The following is an 18,409-nucleotide window of genomic DNA, read 5'->3' on the forward strand; positions in this document are numbered from 1 at the left end:
ACGTGTCCTTTCTAAGCCATCCCATTAACTGCCAGCAGAGATCTTTGAGTGTGATCTATGCACCAAATGTTCTTTGGGGCAGGGGGCTCCCCCACATAATCTCATTCCCATGAAAATAGTAGATATATGGGCAGATTACAACAGACACTGAAAGACTGGTTAGGTCCAGCTAGCCTCAAATTCTTTGATTAGATGATAACAAATATAGCTGGATAGCTTCTCAAACCTGATTTCAAATTTAATTTACTATGGGACTTTACTTCTTCCTACCCAAAAATTACCCTCAAAGGAAAAAAAAAATTAAAAAGGAAGAGAAAAATACAATGAAGAGCTAGAGCATAAGGCAGGAGGTGTTGGGACTCATCTTGAAGTCAGTTCTGTGTGGCCTGCCCACTGCCTTCACTTTGTTGTTGTTCCGTCGCTAAGTCGTGCCTGACTCTTTCCACCCCACGGTCTGCAGGATGCCAGGCTCCTCTGTCCTCCACTATCTCCCAGAGTTTGCTCTAATTCATGTCCTTTGGTTGGTTATGCAATGTAACATCTACTACCCTACGATAGAGGATGAGATGGTTGGATGGCACCACCGACTTGATGGACATGAGTTTGAGCAGGCTCCGAGAGTTGGTGATAGACAGGGAAACCTGGCGTGCTGCAGTCCAGGCGGTCACAAAGAGTAGGACAGGACTGAGCGACTGAACTGCACTGAGTAGGTGTTCTGCCCTATATTGAGAGCAGTTCGGCATTTGGTCATGATCAGACAGGCTCCCTAGGGACTGGATTGATTCAGATGCACAAAAGGCAGTGTTGTGTGAGTGAGTACAGGTTTTGTTGCCCTCCCAAGGCCTGCTCTCTGCCCCCACCATCCTCAGGGGGTTGGTGAGGTAGAAGGAAGGCTGGGAGGGATGGGTTACTGGTTTAGGAAACTGGTAGGATTACAAATTGGAAATTCACCTTATGCTCTCCCAGATTCCAGTCTCTCCAGCAAATGAACAAATGAAAATGCCCTGACATTTTTCTGAAAGAAAAATCTGGAAATAAGAATGTGCATGCTAAGTTGCTTCAGTCATGTCCAACTCTTTGCAGCCCCATGGAATGTAGCCCACCAGGCTCCTCTGTCCGTGGTATTTCCCAGGCAAGAATACTGGAGTGGGTTGCCATTTCCTTCTCCAGGGGATCTTCCTAACCCATGGATTAAACCCGCGTCTCTTACATCTCCTGCATTGGCAGGCAGATTCTTTACCACTAGGGCCACCTGGGAAGGCCCAAAGAAACATTTTTGCAGAGAAAAGAACAAGGTCATACAGAAATTGAAAATTTTTATATATCCACTGGCTGTCTGTATCCCCATGTTTATTGCAGCACTATTCACAATAGCTGAGACGTGAAAACAACCTAAGTGTCCGTTAATGGATGACTAGAAAAGACTCTGATGCTGGGAGGGATTTGGGGCAGGAGGAGAAGGGGACGACAGAGGATGAGATGGCTGGGTGGCATCACTGATTCGATGGACATGAGTCTGAGTGAACTCCGGGAGTTGGTGATGGACAGGGAGGCCTGGCGTGCTGAGATTTATGGGGTCGCAAAGAGTCAGACACGACTGAGCGACTGAACTGAACTGACTAAGATAAAGAAAATGTGTTTATATACTCAATATCACAGACACACAATGAAATAGTATTAATTGTTATAAATTATATGAAATATTATTTATACAATAAACAAATTATATGATTATATAAATTAATCATACGTATGATTATAAATTATATGAAACATAATTATTTCATTATTATAAATGATAATATTATTTAGCCATAAAAAGAAGAAAATCCTGACTTTAGTGACAACATGGATGGACCTTGATAGAGTTATGCTAAGTGAAATAAGTCAGATGGAGAAAGACAAATGCTGCATGATCTCATTTATGTCTGTAATCTAAAACACCCAATTTCATAGAAACAGAGAACAAATTGGTATTTGTCAGAGGGTGGGGGAAGGAGAGGATATGAGAGAATGAGATAAATAGGTGAAAGTGACCAAAAGAAACAAATTTCCAGTTATATAATAAATAAGTTCTAATGTACAGCATGGTGACCATGATTATAGTTGATGTCACTGCATTGTATAGTAGAAAGTTGTTAAGAGAATAGATCCGAGAAGTTCTTTTCACGTTGAGGGTCCGTGGTGCAATTGTAACTGCGTTATAATCTCTCATCACAAGAAAAAAATTTAACTATGGTACAATTGTTTTACATATATATAAAACAATTCTAATAAATATAATATACAATTGTTTTCTATATATAATAATTATATATTAATACAATATTATATATATAATGCTGTATGTCAATTATATCTCAATAAAACTGGAAAAATTCTTCCCAGAGAGGCAGAGAAAAGATTGCTGGATTGTTTCATTTTGTAAGCTAGCTATAGAAAAATAACTCCATTTCTACTTTGTATATATTCTACATGCATCAGAAATGCATCCCCTTGATGACTACTTCTCAGACTCAGTATCAGGTATTTAAATAAAAGGACGCTCATCATTCTGTTTACCATGTTGGACAGCAAGTGCCATAATAGATATGATAGATATTATCTATTATAATAGATATATAATAGATATTCAATAAATAGATACATAATAGATATTCAATAAATGTTTTGATTTTAAAAATTAAAAAAATTTTTGTTTTAACTGCCATTATTTAGTTAATGAACATTTAGTAATAAGCAGAAGGAGGAGAACATCCTCAATATTGATAACAGCAATGATGATGATGTTAGGAGGAATGAAGAGAAAGCAGGTAAAAAAGAGCCTATATCGGTAACCTATCAACTTTCTGGGACTTCCCACGTGACTCAGCAGAAAGAATCCACTTTGCTTTGCAGGAGACTCAGGTTCAGCCCCTGGGTCTGGAAGGTCCTCTGGAGGAGGAAATGGCAACCCACTCCAGTGTTCTTGCAGGGATAATCCCATGGATGGAGGAGCCTGGCAGGCTATAGTCCATAGCGTTGCAAAGAGTCGAACATGACTGAGCACATACACACCAACTTTCTGATGTATATGCCGAAGTGAAATAGAAGTGCCAGCTCCTGAATTCAAATCCCACTCTTACCACTTAAGACCTTCATCTTTAACACAGGGGTAATGATTCTCATAAACTGTGAAAATCAAATGAGAGCAGAAGAGATTAAAAAAGCCTTCTTCAGCGATCAATGCAAAGAAATAGAGGAAAACAACAGAATGGGAAAGACTAGAGATCTCTTCAAGAAAATCAGAGATACCAAAGGAGCATTTCATGCAAAGATGGGCTCGATAAAGGACAGAAATGGTATGGACCTAACAGAAGCAGAAGATATAAAGAAGACATGGCAAAAATACACAGAAGAACTGTACAAAAAAGATCTTCATGACCCAGATAATCATAATGGTGTGATCGCTGATCTAGAGCCAGACATCCTGGAATGTGAAGTCAAGTGGACCTTAGAAAGCATCACTACGAATAAAGCTAGTGGAGGTGATGGAATTCCAGCTGAGCTATTCCAAATCCTGAAAGATGATGCTGTGAAAGTGCTGCACTCAATATGCCAGCAAATTTGGAAAACTCAGCAGTGGCCACAGGACTGGAAAAGGGAAGTTTTCATTCCAATTCCAAAGAAAGGCAATGCCAAAGAATGCTCAAACTACCGCACAGTTGCACTCATCTCACATGCTAGTAAAGTAATGCTCAAAATTCTCCAAGCCAGGCTTCAGCAATATGTGAACCGTGAACTTCCTGATGTTCAAGCTGGTTTTAGAAAAGGCAGAGGAACCACAGATCAAGTTGCCAACATCCGCTGGATCATGGAAAAAGCAAGAGAGTTCCAGCAAAACATCTATTTCTGCTTTATTGACTATGCCAAAGCCTTGGACTGTGTGGATCACAATAAACTGTGGAAAATTCTTCAAGAGATGGGAATACCAGACCACCTGATCTGCCTCTTGAGAAATTTGCATGCAGGTCAGGAAGCAACAGTTAGAACCGGACATGGAACAACAGACTGGTTCCAAATAGGAAAAGGAGTACATCAAGGCTGTATATTGTCACCCTGCTTATTGAACTTATATGCAGAGTACATCATGAGAAACGCTGGACTGGAAGAAACACAAGCTGGAATCAAGGTTGCCAGGAGAAATATCAATAACCTCAGATATGCAAATGACACCACCCTTATGGCAGAAAGTGAAGAGGAACTCAAAAGCCTCTTGATGAAGGTGAAAGTGGAGAGTGAAAAAGTTGGTTTAAAGCTCAACATTCAGAAAACTAAGATCATGGCATCCGGTCCCACCACTTCATGGGAAATAGATGGGGAAACAGTGGAAACAGTGTCAGACTTTATTTTTCTGGGCTCCAAAATCACTGCAGATGGTGACTGCAGCCATGAAATTAAAAGACGCTTACTCCTTGGAAGGAAAGTTATGACCAACCTAGATAGCATATTCAAAAGCAGAGACATTACTTTGCCAACAAAGGTTCGTCTAGTCAAGGCTATGGTTTTTCATGTGGTCATGTATGGATGTGAGAGTTGGACTGTGAAGAAGGCTGAGCGCCGAACGAAGAATTGATGCTTTTGAACTGGGGTGTTGGAGAAGACTCTTGAGAGTCCCTTGGACTGCAAGGAGATCCAACCAGTCCATTCTGAAGGAGATCAGCCCTGGGATTTCCTTGGAAGGAATGATGCTAAAGCTGAAACTCCAGTCCTTTGGCCACCTCATGCAAAGAGTTGACTCATTGGAAAAGACTCTGATGCTGGGAGGGATTGGGGGCAAGAGGAGAAAGGGACGACAGAGGATGAGATGGCTAGATGGCATCACTGACTCGATGGACGTGAGTCTGAGTGAACTCCGGGAGTTAGTGATGGACAGGGAGGCCTGGCGTGCTGGGATTCATGGGGTCGCAAAGAGTCAGACATGACTGAGTGACTGATCTGATCTGATCTGAAGGAGGTAATTTTACTATCAGTCACAAAGAGCTACATAGATCACTTAGCATTCACTCAAGTGTTAAGATAACTACAAAGTATCTCTGAAAATGCAAAATAATCAAGGACGAAATTTACACATTTATTGCTGTGTAGAAACAACCACAAACTTAGCTGCTGAAAACAACACCCATTTATCATCTCACAGTTCAGAGAGAGGAGTAGTCCAGGCAGACTCAACTGGATTTCTTGCTTAGGATTTCACAAGGCTGAGGGCAAGTGTCAACTGGTGACTCTGAGAGAATTTGCTTCAGAACTCATTCATGTTGTTGATTGAATTCAATTCCCTGATTTGTAGGAAGGAAGCCCCCCATTTTTTACTGGCTGTCAGCAAGGTAACCCTCTAAGCATCTCAAGGCTGATTTTAGGTACTTGCCCTGTGGCCTCCTCCATCTCAGTAACCTCCCTTACACCAAATTCTGTTCCTCTGACTTCCTCTTCTACTATCAGCTAAAAAGAATTTTGCTTTAAAAGTGATTAGATTAGGTCCACCAAAACAAACATTCTTTTGATTTACTCAAAGTTAACTAATCAATAATCTTAACTACTCCACAAAATCTCTCTACCATAAAGTGTAACATAATCGTGAGAGTGATATCTCACCATATTCACATTCTTGGGGATAAGGACTAAACATCTGGGGAAGAAGGCATTTTAGAAATCTGCCTACCGCAGATTATAAACCTGTTGGAGAGGAATTTTGAATACATACACTATGTTTCACCTGACTAAGACTTGAGGGTCACATTCATATATCCACAGTGCCTAGCACAATTCTTTGCATATTAAGGTGCTTAATATGGATTGTTAAATAGAGAAAAAAAGAGGTTTTAGGGGGACATGTGCTTTGAAATCTCAGCTTTCATAAAGAAAATAAAGAAAGTGCTTTTGAAAATTTTGTTAATTGTATAGCCCTCTCACACCTCTGTCACCAGCAAAATACTCAACATATAATGAACTCATGATAAACAATGTTAAGTGAATAAGTTAGTGAATGAATGAATGGAATAATTTTTCACTGAGGCCTAGCTAATAATCTCTGACATCTGCACATCAAGCTAAGATTGTTATTTGTTTATTTTTGGCGGTTTTTTTTTTTTTTTTTTTTGAAAGAAGATGTTGGGGACACTCAATAATAAGATTTCATTTTTGAGTTTTTAAAGTTTCCTCAGGGATTTGTTCTACTGTGATCTAGTTGAACAATGCTATTCCCCCCTCAGCCAAGACCATCCACTTCTTCCAGGCTAGAGGGAGATTTCCACAGATCAAACAGCCATTCTGCCTAAGGCATCACAGGGCACCTGAAAAAGGTCCAACTCCAAGAGCCTTCTCTTTAAAAAAATTAAAGAGCCTCATCAGTCTGCTAAGGAATTTAACTGCACAGAGCATCATATCAAGTTAAATTTCAGCTCAGCTAAAAAGTAAATGGCTCCAACCAAATAAAGCGCACACACAAAATCTTCTATCACACATCCACAAAAATGACAAAGCCTCCACACTGTTTTGAAGCTTCTTTCTTGAAAGCCAGATTGACAGATATTGGATGGAAGGGAGGCAGCTTAATATCAAAGATGAGAGTTGGCAATGTAGCAGGAAAATACAATCCACCTTGCCGTAGAGAAATCAATTCTCTGCTCTGAGCCATTAATGTATCAGTGACTGGTTATTATTTAAAAATAAAAACCTGAAAATGTACTGGTTACACCTTCATCAAACTATCTCTCTAGAGGATTTTGTTATGACTCTTCTGTTTTCTAAGTTGTACAAAACAATTACCCATTAACCATATCCTAGCATATTCTGCTTACTAAACCAAAGCCATTTGCATAATGGGTAATATAAGACACACTGAAATTAGCTAAATATGTATAAAAGCAAATACCTTGCTAAAGTTTGTATATAGCTGGAAAATATCAGGTTTGAGGTGAAAGATGGGAGCAAGGTGTATATCTGTTAAAAGTTAAAAAACAAAATATATTAATATTACCTAATACCCATAATAGCACTTGTTACATTGCAGTATATTTGTATTATATATTAAATATATATTTATTTTTATATATTGATTATATTGAATATATATTTATTTATACTATATAATTGATTGAATCAATTATGTATTGATTGAGTGTGAGGACCATTCAATCTTCACAGCAACTCTGTAATATAGGTGTATTATTACTGTCATCTCCCACTTACGATGGAATTATGATGCAGACAGGTCAAACAGAACTGGGCATTGAACTCAGAAAGATTTAATTATTAGACTCTGCTACTGCTACTACTCAGTTATGGGTTTCCTAATCTATAGCTATAACCAGATAACCACTACTATAACCACTACTATAATCAGATAACCACTACTCAGTTATGGGTTTTCTAAGCTCTACATCTATAACCAGATAACCATGATGGTGTGATCACTCACCTAGAGCCAGACATCCTGGAATGCAAAGTCAAGTGGGCCTTAGGAAGCATCACTACGAACAAAGCTAGTGGAGGTGATGGAATTCCAGTTCAGCTACTTGAAATCCTAAAAGATGATGCTGTGGAAGTGCTGCACTCAATATGCCAGCAAATATGGAAAACTCAGCAGTGGCCACAGGACTGGAAAAGGTCAGTTTTCATTCCCATCCCAAAGACAGGCAATGCCAAAGAATGTTCAAACTACCGTACAATTGCACTCATCTCACACGCTCGCAAAGAAATACTCAAAATCCTCCAAGCCAGGCTTCAGTAGTACGTGAACCGTGAGTTTCCAGATGTTCAAGCTGGATTTAGCAAAGGCAGAGGAACCAGAGATCAAATTGCCAATGTCTGTTGGATCATCAAAAAAGCAAGATCGTTCCAGAAAAACATTTACTTCTACTTTATTGACTACACCAAAACCTTTGACTGTGTGGATCACAACAAACTGTGGAAAATTCTTTAAGAGAGAGGAATACCAGACCACCTGATCTGCCTCCTGAGAAAGCTGTATGCAGGTCAAGAAGCAACAGTTAGAACTGGATATGAACAACAGACTGGTTCCAAATTGGGAAAGGAGTACCTCAAGGCTATATAATGTCACCCTACTTATTTAATATACGCAGAGTACATCATGTGAAATGCCAGGCTAGATGAAGCACAAGCTGGAATCAAGACTGCTGGCAGAAATATCAATAACCTCAGATATGCAGATGACACCACCCTTATAGCAGAAAGCAAATAACCAAAGAGCCTTTTGATGAAAGTGAAAGAGGAGAGTAAAAAAGTTGGCTTAAAACTTGACATTCAGAAAACTAAGATCATGGCATCTGGTCCCTCACTTTATGGCAAGTAGATGGGGAAACAGTGGAAACAGTGACAGACTTTATTTTCTTGGGCTCCAGTATCACTGCAGATGGTGACTGCAGCCATGAAATTAAAAGACACTTGCTCCTTGGAAGAAAAGCTATGACCAAACTGCTGCTGCTGCTGCAAAGTGGCTTCAGTCATGTCCGACTCTGTGCAACCCCATAGACGGCAGCACACCAGGCTCACCCGTCCCTGGGATTCTCCAGGCAAGAACACTGGAGTGGGTTGCCACCTCCTTCTCCAATACATGAAAGTGAAAAGTGAGAGTGAAGTCACTCAGTCGTGTCTGACTCTTCACGACCCCATGGACTGCAGCCTACCAGGCTCCTTCTGTCCATGGGATTTTCCAGGCAAGAGTACTGGAGTGGGGTGCCATTGCCTTCTAGACAGCATATTAAAAAGCACAGACATTACTTTGCCAACAAAGGTCCATCTGGTCAAAGCCATGGTTTTTCCAGTAGTCATGTATAGATGTTAGAGTTGGACTATAAAGAAAGCTGAGTTTCAAAGAATCAATATTTTTGAACTGTGGTGTTGGAGAAGACCCTTAAGGGTCCCTTGGACTGCAAGGAGATCCAACCAGTCAATCCTAAAAGAAATCAGTCCTGAATATTCATTGGAAGGACTGATGCTGAAGCTGAAGCTCTAGTACTTTAGCCACATGATGCGAAGTACTGACTCATTTGAAAAGATTCTGATGCTGGGAAAGATTGAAGGCAGGAGGAGAAGGGGTTGACCAAGGATGAGATGGTTGGAAGGCATCACTGTCTTGATGGGCATGAGTTTGAGTAAGCTCTGGGAGTTGGTAATGCACAGGGAAGCCTGGTGTCCATGGGGTCAAAAAGAGTTGGACACAACTGAGTAACTGAACTGAACTGACTGACATTTATTTCATAACATATGACTGGGTTCTTCCTCCTGCTGCTGGGTAGCTTGGGGTACCTTGCTCCATTTCTCTAAGGCTCAGTTTTCACATCTGTAAAATGGGGATGAAAATAGAACCAAGCTCCCAGGGATGATTATAGTGAGAATTATTCATTTCTTCTTTCAAAAGATATTCAGTGAGCTCCTACTATATGCCAGGAACTGTCCTAAACAGTAAACAGAGCAGACAAACCCCTGCCCTCAGGAATTGTACTTTCTATAGTGAGGAACAGACATAAACAAAAACATAGAAGAACGATACAGACTCTATGGCCACTAAAGCAGTTAAGAATGGACCTCTCAACTGGGCTTACCAGGAAGAAGCCTAACCTCTGGGGTGAAAAAGCCAAATACATGGTCTATGTAGACATATTACAGAGATATTGCCCTCACACACATTATCTACTTGCTCAACACAGAATTAGAAAAGTTAAGTTTTGGCCCCAGGAAATCATCTCTAGTGAGTTACACAGACTGTATTTTAAAGCAAGTTTGTCTGTAGAACCCCCAGAATCAGGATCTGGGGCCAAGTAATGTAGATGCTCAATAAATGGTCATTTTCTAAGCTGCCTGCAACTGCAGAATCCTCCTCTTCTCTTTAAGGTTTTACATCGTGGTTTGCTTTAGCACATCATTCAAAGAAAAAGTTGGCAGAGGACAGCAGCTTAATTTTCAGGTACCCTCTACATAAAAGGCTCTATCTCAAGACTTCACTTTAGTGCAGAGAATTTTTCTAATAGCTGGTTAAGGCCATCCTCTGAAATGGAGACCAGGAGGTACCATCCCAGGAAGAGGGGCTGATGAGATTTTCAGCAAGAAGTCAGTTTGTATCATCAGAATCTAGGCTGTTATCACTTAATAGCTGGTGATCTTAGACAATGTAACTTTTGGTTCCTTACCTGCAAAATGGGACTAATAGTAATATTTATTTCACAGAGTGGATACAATTTTTGGGGCTTTTTTACTTGAAAGCTTGAATAGAAGCCTCATATTAGAAACATCCAAATTAAACATGCTAATTCTGATTTCCTCTTCAAATTACTCCTACCCTGCTGCTGCTGCTAAGTTGTTTCAGTCGTGTCCAACTCTGTGCAACCCCATAGATGGCAGCCCACCAGGCTCCCCCGTCCCTGGGATTCTCCAGGCAAGAACACTGGAGTGGGTTGCCATTTCCTTCTCCAATGCATGAAAGTGAAAAGTGAAAGTGAAGTCGCTCAGTCATGTCTGACTCTTCATGACCCCATGGACTGCAGCCTACCAGGCTCCTCCATCCATGGGGTTTTCCAGGCAAGAGTACTGGAGTGGGGTGCCATTGCCTTCTCTGACCCTAGCATTCTCCATTTCAGTAAATAATAATTCCACTCTTCAAGGGACTCAGTTTAAAAACAAGCAAATAAAATTCAGCTTTCTTGATTCTCCCCTTATACTTCATATGCATTCACAAAATTCTGTCATTTCAACCTTGAAAAGTATGTCTAGAATCCAATCACCCCTCACCTGTAACTGCTGGAACCCTTGTTTAACCTCCTACAATCTCACTGGATTGTTGCCATGACTCCTAATGGGCTCCTTGTTTCTGTCCTTGGACCTCAATGATCAAAGTCTCAATGCAGTGGTCAGTAGGATCCTTTAGAAATATAAACAGCTCATGACACTCCTTAGCTCAAAACTCTACCAAAGTTTTTTTCAACAGTGAATACTACAGTATTACACCATCCTTGGTTGGTTGAATCCACGGATACAGAAGCACCAATAGAGAAGGTCCACTGTAAAGTTACATGTAGATTTTCTACTATCTGGAGGTTTGTTGCAACCAACCTCTGGTTGTTCAAGGGCCAACTGTGCATAGTAGCTTGCATTTTTCCTTTTGCCTTGGGTTCCAATATGGTTCAGTACAGTGTTGTCAATATTATCTTTAAAATTTTGAAAAATTAAATTTTGATATCTTGTTCATTGTGATAATAAGCATAATTTGTATTTAAAGTAAAATTATATTAAAATATTATTTATCTAGTTTAAAACAAAAACAAACTCTGCCATGGCTTCCCTTCTCACTCAGAGGAAACTCAAATCCTTACACCTGTCTACAAACCCTACACAATGTCCCTCCCTCATCCCTCTTACTCTGTGTCCCCTCCTATGCTCTCCTTAGGTCTCAGCGTTCTCTTTGCCATTTCTTATCTGGGTCCTTTCCCTCTGGCAACCCTCTGCCTGGAAATAATTCTTCCCCAGGTATCCACATACAGGCCCCCATACCCTACAAGACTTTCCTCCTAAGTCACCTCTTAGGCAAGGTCTTTCCTAAGTACTATTTAAATGTCCCACTTCCCATCCTGCTGCTAACCACACACACACACACACACACACACACACACACTTCCTACATTCTCCACCCCCAGATTTTTTTTCCTTCATAGTAGAAAACTTTCACCACCTTCTAAGACAATTGATAAATAGTTTAAAAGGGATTGCTTCTCCTTACTGCAATACAAGTCCCACGAAGGCAGACATTTTATCTACTTTTTTCACTGTTGTGTTTCTGTCACCCAGAACAGGGCTTCTCAACTGCAGCACTGTTGACTTTTGGGGCAGGATACTTCTTTGCTGTGAGTGCTGCCCTGCATTGTAGGAAGTTTAAAAGCACCCCTGACCTCTATCCATCTGATGCCAAGAGCACTTCCCCAGTTATAACAAACACATCTCCAAATACTGCCCAGTGTCCCCTGGAAGGCAAATGTCTCCTACTTGAGTATCAGACCTTAAGCAATGTCTGCGTGTCTGCGTGTTAAGTCCCTTCACTCGTGTCCAGCTTTTTGCGACCCTGTGGACTGTAGCCCACCAGGGTCCTCTGTCCATGGGACTCTCTATGCTAGAATACTGAAGTGGGTTGCCATTTCTTCCTCCAGGGGATCCTCCCAACTCAGGGATCAAACCCAAGTCTCTTATGTCTCCTGCATTGGCAGGTGAGTTTTTTACTGCTAGCACCACCTGGGAAGTCCCCGAACGGTGTCTAATGAAAGCAAATGCTCAGTAAGTATTTATTGAAGAATAAATGAATGTTAAATGAGTTAATGTCTTAAGCACATACAATAGTATTTGGCATAAAGTAAGTACTCAAGAAATGTTCATTATGATCAATGTGTTATTTTTTTTATTATTGTTGCCATGTTACTGTCTAGATCTAGAATAAATCATGGAGACAACCTGTATTAGGGAATTTGATACAGATTTCATTTTTTAAATATATTTGGATTATTTTTAAACTTGCAGTACAAAACCTCACACAAAGAAGTGCTAACACATTGGATACCACCAATTCATTAGCTTGTGTTGTCACGTTAACATGCTTCTGTACAGACCTCGGAATACATCATCTTGTGCCATCTCTATGCATATATTTTAACTTCTTATAAATGTGTTGCTGCTTCAGAAGGCTGTAGTTTGGTACCGGTGTTTATTTTTATTCTTGTCTATTCCTGTTGGCTCATGTAAAACTGTTCAAGCAAGTACTCTATAGTACAGTTGTATCAAACATACACTGATTTAGTCTCCTCAAATTCAACTATATGAGCTTGGCCAAAAGATAAAGAGAGAAAGTATAATTTTCATTCAACATGGGTCCCTAAATGCAAGCCAGTAACTTCATATGGTGCTCAACTAAAGCAAGAGCAGTCTGTTCTACCCTGGACGAACAATTAATTGGCTGTTCCTCCAGGAAAGCCATCTTTCCCGTGGAAAGATGAAACATGATACATAAGACCAGTATACCACTTTTTTATGGCAGATTTGGGATATTCTTCATGGGCCATTTTGACCATGTATGCTTATAGTCCTTCCTTATCTTCAGTCTCAAAATCCAAAGGGAGTCTTTGAAAAACAGCATTTTGGAGTAACTCATTTGGCAGCAAATTCTGTGAGGTTATTTATTGTCATTTTCTTTTCAGTGTGTTTGATTATGAAATGCTGCCCCAGATCCTCACTGAGGGTGTCAAAGGAGAACACATGCACCGTATCACCTTTATAAAATATGAAAATTCAGAACACATAAGACACATGTGACCATATAGTTTCAGAAGAGGGACTGTGGATCATTAACTGGTTTTCACTCATTTGCTATTTTTCTACTTTGATGCTTGAGTAAGATACTACCTAATCGTATAGCAATACCACTGTTCTGCACCCCATCAGTAAATCTCCTGGGACTTCTCTGGTGGTCCACTGGTTAAGAATCTACCTGCTAATGCAGGGGACATGGGTTCAGTCAGGAAGATTCAACATACTGTGGGGCAACTAAGCCCCTGTACCACAACTGCTGAGCCTGCACTCTAGATCCTGTGCTCCACAAGGGAAGACACTGCAATGAGAAGCTTCACCACCTACAGCAGAAACAATGCAAGCAATGGCCTATGCAAAGCAACAGAGACCCAGCACAGTCCAAATAAATAGCTTTTTAAAAATAAACTTACCCGCCTTTCCCTCCTGCAAAAAGAGTAACCATGAATGGAAAGTATATGAAACATGTAGATAGTGTTTGGGCTTAATGTAGGTTTGGGGTACTTATTATCTCATTTTTATATGTAAAATGTCAAATTAAAATAGTTGTGAAATGATCCATAGAAACTACTAATCACAAAGACTGACTATAGTAAACACAAGACCTTATTTATTATTAAGATACTTATCATCATCATCATTGCCATGACTGGTGGTTCATCTTTGAAACCAATTGTTTTACTCATGTTCCTTCATACTTCAGCAATTGCTTGTTTGAAGAGCATCCTGGGATTACAAGGCAAACTCTCAAAACCATCTCATCTGCTTGCCCTTGTGTTATCTTATGTGCTTAGTGCAGGTTTTATCTATAAAATGGATAAACCTCTAATCAGACTGACCAAATAAAGAAGACACAAATGACCAATAGCAGAAGTGAAAGAGGGAACATCATTACAACTCCAAGACATGAACAGGATAATAAGGGACCATTTTAAACAACTTTATTCCAATAAATGTGATGATAAATAGACCAACTCCTTGAAAGACACAAACTTTCAGAGTTAAATGAAAGAGAAGTAGAGAACCCCAATAATCTAATATCTGTTAGAGAAGTTGAATTTCAACTCACATCCTTACCAGGTGGCCCAGATGGTTTCACTTTTCAATGCTATTTAAATGCTTAAAAAAGATTGCAAAAGAGTAATAGAGATGTTTCAGAGGTGGGCAGATATCATCTGTATCTTAAGTATGGTATGAGTACATAATATATACATTTTTCAAAACCCTACAAATTGTATACCTAAAATAAGGGGTGAATCTTACTCTATGTAAATTATACTTCATCAGACCTAAAGAAAGACAAAGGAAGAAAAGAAATGGCATAAGTACTTGGGAGACAAGAAGGCAGGCTGAGTCAGGTGACAAGTCTGAAGAACATTCTCAGGCAATGAAGTCTGGACAGAGAGGTGGGTATCACATTAGCTTGGGTAGAGGTCCTACCCACAAGCATAAGTTTTATCTGAAGCCTCCACAAGGTGCTGCCTTCAACTCTGAATCCAGTAGGCTCTAGAGGAACACAAAACCAATCTGACTGCTGGTAGCTTTCCCTTTGATGGTGAAATATTTCTCTTCTTCCTCCTGGCTCCCGTGAGAAGTGCATGAATCTGTGCAGTGCATGGTTCTCACAGAGTGAAGTGAGACCCTACATATCACCAATGTCATCAAGTAACCCTTTTCCTTGGGAAATAAGCCACAGTTCCCAAATGTTAAAGGGACTATGTAAACAGAAGCATGAAAACGAATTAAAATAAATCCCTTAGCTGAAAGCTGAAAAATACACAAACAAATAATTTTGTTTTTCTACCGTTCATTTATAGGTCCCAAGATTTTTATTAAAGCTTGGAAGTATCATTTATAGATCTATTTTTCATTTTTTAAAATTTTTTCCTACTTTGTGACTATAATGGACTGAATTGTATGTCCCTGCCCACTCACTCTACCTCCAAATTCACATGTTAAATTTCTAAATCCCACAACCTCAGCATGTGATTATATATGGAGTTAGAGTCTTTATTTTTAGAATATATTTTATGTTGGGGTCTAGTCAATTAACAATGTTGTGATAGTTTCCGCTGAACTGTAAAGGACTCAGCCATACAGACACAGGTATCCATTCTGCCCAGGTGTCACAGTGGTAAAGAATCTGCCTGCCAGTGCAGGAGATGGAGGAGATGTGGATTTGATCCCTGGGTCAGGAAGATCCCCAGCAATAGGAAATGGCAACGCACTCCAGTACTCTTGCCTGGAAAATTAAATGGACAGAGGAGTCTGGTGGGCTACAGTCCATGGGATTGCAGAGTCATACTCGACTGAACAATTGAGTGTGCACACACATATGCACACACATTCTCTCCCAAACTCCCCTACCATCCTGGCTGCCACATAACATTGAGCAGAGTTCTGTGTGCTCTAGAGTAGATCCTTATTGGTTATCCATTTAAAATATAGCAGTGTGTACATGTCCATTCCAATGGAGTTTTTTTAATCTTTTTTCTATTATCTTTAAATAGATAATCAAGGTTAAATGAGGGTAGGCCCTGATCCAATCTATCTGGTGTGCTTCTAAGGAGAGGAGATTAGGACACAGACATACAAAGAGAAGACAATGTGAAGACATAGAAAACACTTAATGTGCAAGCCAAGAAAAAAGCATTCAGAAAAAAATAACCCTGCAGATGCCTGAACTTTGGTCTAGACTTAAGAGAAAATAAGTTTCTGGTGTTTAAACCACTTTGCCTGAGGTACTTCATTATGGCAGCCCTAGAAGACTCCTGTAAAGTTGGCCCTCCATATTCATGGGTTCCAGTGGGTGGATTCAAATAACTGTGGATAGAAAATATTAGGAAAAAATTCCAGAAAGTTCAAAAAGCAAAACTTGAATTTGCTGCATACTAACAACTATCTACATAGCATTTGCACTGTAGTAGGTATTAGAGGTAAGAGAGAAGGAATGGCACCCCACTCCAATACTGCTGCCTGGAAAATCCCATGGACAGAGGAGACTGCTAGGCCGCAGTCCATGGGGTCGCTGAGGATGGGACACGACTGAGCGATTTGACTTTCTCTTTTCACTTTCATGCATTGGAGAAGGAAATGGCAACCCATTCCAGTGTTCTTGCCTGGAGAATCCCAGGGACGGGGGAGCCTGGTGGGCTGCCACCTATGGGGTCGCACAGAGTTGGACATGACTGAAACGACTTAGCAGCAGCCCCAAAGATGATTTAAAGTACATGAGAAGATGTGCTTAAGTTATATGCAAATATTACACCATTTTATATAAGGGACTTGAGCATCCTTGGATTTTGGTGCTTGAGAGGGTGGGGGAGGTCCTGGAACCAGTACCCCTTGGAAACTAAGGAATGGCTCTAGCGACTTCCCTGTGGTGTGTGCAGAGTAAATACAGGTAAAAGTCTTAACTACAAGGCTCTAATCTCTACCTTTGTTGTTATTGCTCTTTAGTCTCTAAGTCATATCCAACTCTTTTGCGATCCCGTAAACTGTACCCCACCAGACTCCTCTGCCCATAGAATTTCCCAGGCAAGAATACTAGAGTGAGTTGCCATTTCCTTCTCCAGGGGATCTTCCCAACCTGGAATCAAACCCATGTCTCCTGCATTGGCAGGTGGAATCTTTACCACTGAGCCACCAGGGAAGCCCTGATTTCTACCTTTTATCGGAAAGGCAGAAAATTCCAAATGAGCTTGTTCCAAATTAAGTTCAACTAAGCTGGACAACAATTTCAGTCTTCAAGTTCATTTTAGCAGTGTGAAAATGCAGTGGTAGTGTGAGCCTTTGTTGTGTGACTTTTTGATGTCTTGTGTTCCTTGTTGATGTCCATATTTGAAAATGAACAAAACAGGCATTTGGTTAATTATATATTTTCCAACATGAACAAATTATATTGCTGAAGCCAGCCCAGCCTTTGCTTGTTTATTTGCTACTCCAAATGAGACAGTGAGCTATGTGGGCTAACAGAGCAAATTTTGCATCCAAAAAAATTACAACAATAATTTAAGAATCCCAGAAAGAAAGAGGAAGAGGAGGACAAGTGACACTATTTCTTTTCAACCAACACAGAGTGTGTTCTCTCTACCAGCTACTGCCAGAACTAAGAAACAGACAGCAATGCCTCTCCATCAAGAATCACGCAGCCTTGGAGCCCATCCATTCTCTGAAATGCCAATTTTCCAACATAATGGTTCACAGCAAGGCCTTTAAAACAGAATGGCTTGGGTTTGAATCCTGGCATCATCACTTATTGCTGTTTCATTTGTCAAGCTTTTAATCTATGTTTCCTGATTTGTAAGATGATAGTTTTTATTATTGCTTGGAAGGTATCTATTACTTATTGTCATTCATGTTCAATAGAAACCAATATCATTTGTATAAAAGTATGGGATATTGCAAAGCACTACTTTAACACATGTATTTTTTTTTTTTTTTAATCTCCAAAATGCCTTTGTGACGTCAAGGGAAGTTATCATTACTCCTGTTTTATGTGTAAGGAAATTGAGTCTGAAGAGATTAGATGACTTGCCCATGGCCACCCAGGAAGACAGTCTTGCCTCAATCCCAGGTCTTCAAATTCACAATGCTATGTTCTTTCGCATTGGTACATCACCTTCTCCCTCACTAAAGGCGATCTGGAAGGCCTCTGGCTGCTGTAGGCAAAGCTTTATTGCAAAAATCTATCTTACTGCAAGTTAAAATCAACAATCCATAAACCAGGCAGACTCCAACCATGCCAGACAAATGCAAGTCTACTAATGCCTTTTCACAAGGATGACCGATAACAATGATGATCTTCACAAGAAATTCTCGCACATCCCCTCAAGCTTCCTGCCAGGAATCAGGTCATTTTAAGAACTTATTTAATACATCTATGCCTTGAAAGACAACGCTCAGGAGCACACTATCTCAAGGCCGCCCACTCCTTGAGTTTTTGCTGCTAAAGGCAAGGGCCATTAACTGGCCTCCTGGCTCTTCATCACAGAATACTCCCAGCATGGACTCTGAGTAATCTTAAGGTCAAAGGCCACTTGCCTGGGGTGTGCTCTCTGATGCA

This window comes from Bubalus bubalis, chromosome 15, assembly GCF_019923935.1.
Source record: "Bubalus bubalis isolate 160015118507 breed Murrah chromosome 15, NDDB_SH_1, whole genome shotgun sequence".
Lineage (NCBI taxonomy): Eukaryota > Metazoa > Chordata > Mammalia > Artiodactyla > Bovidae > Bubalus > Bubalus bubalis.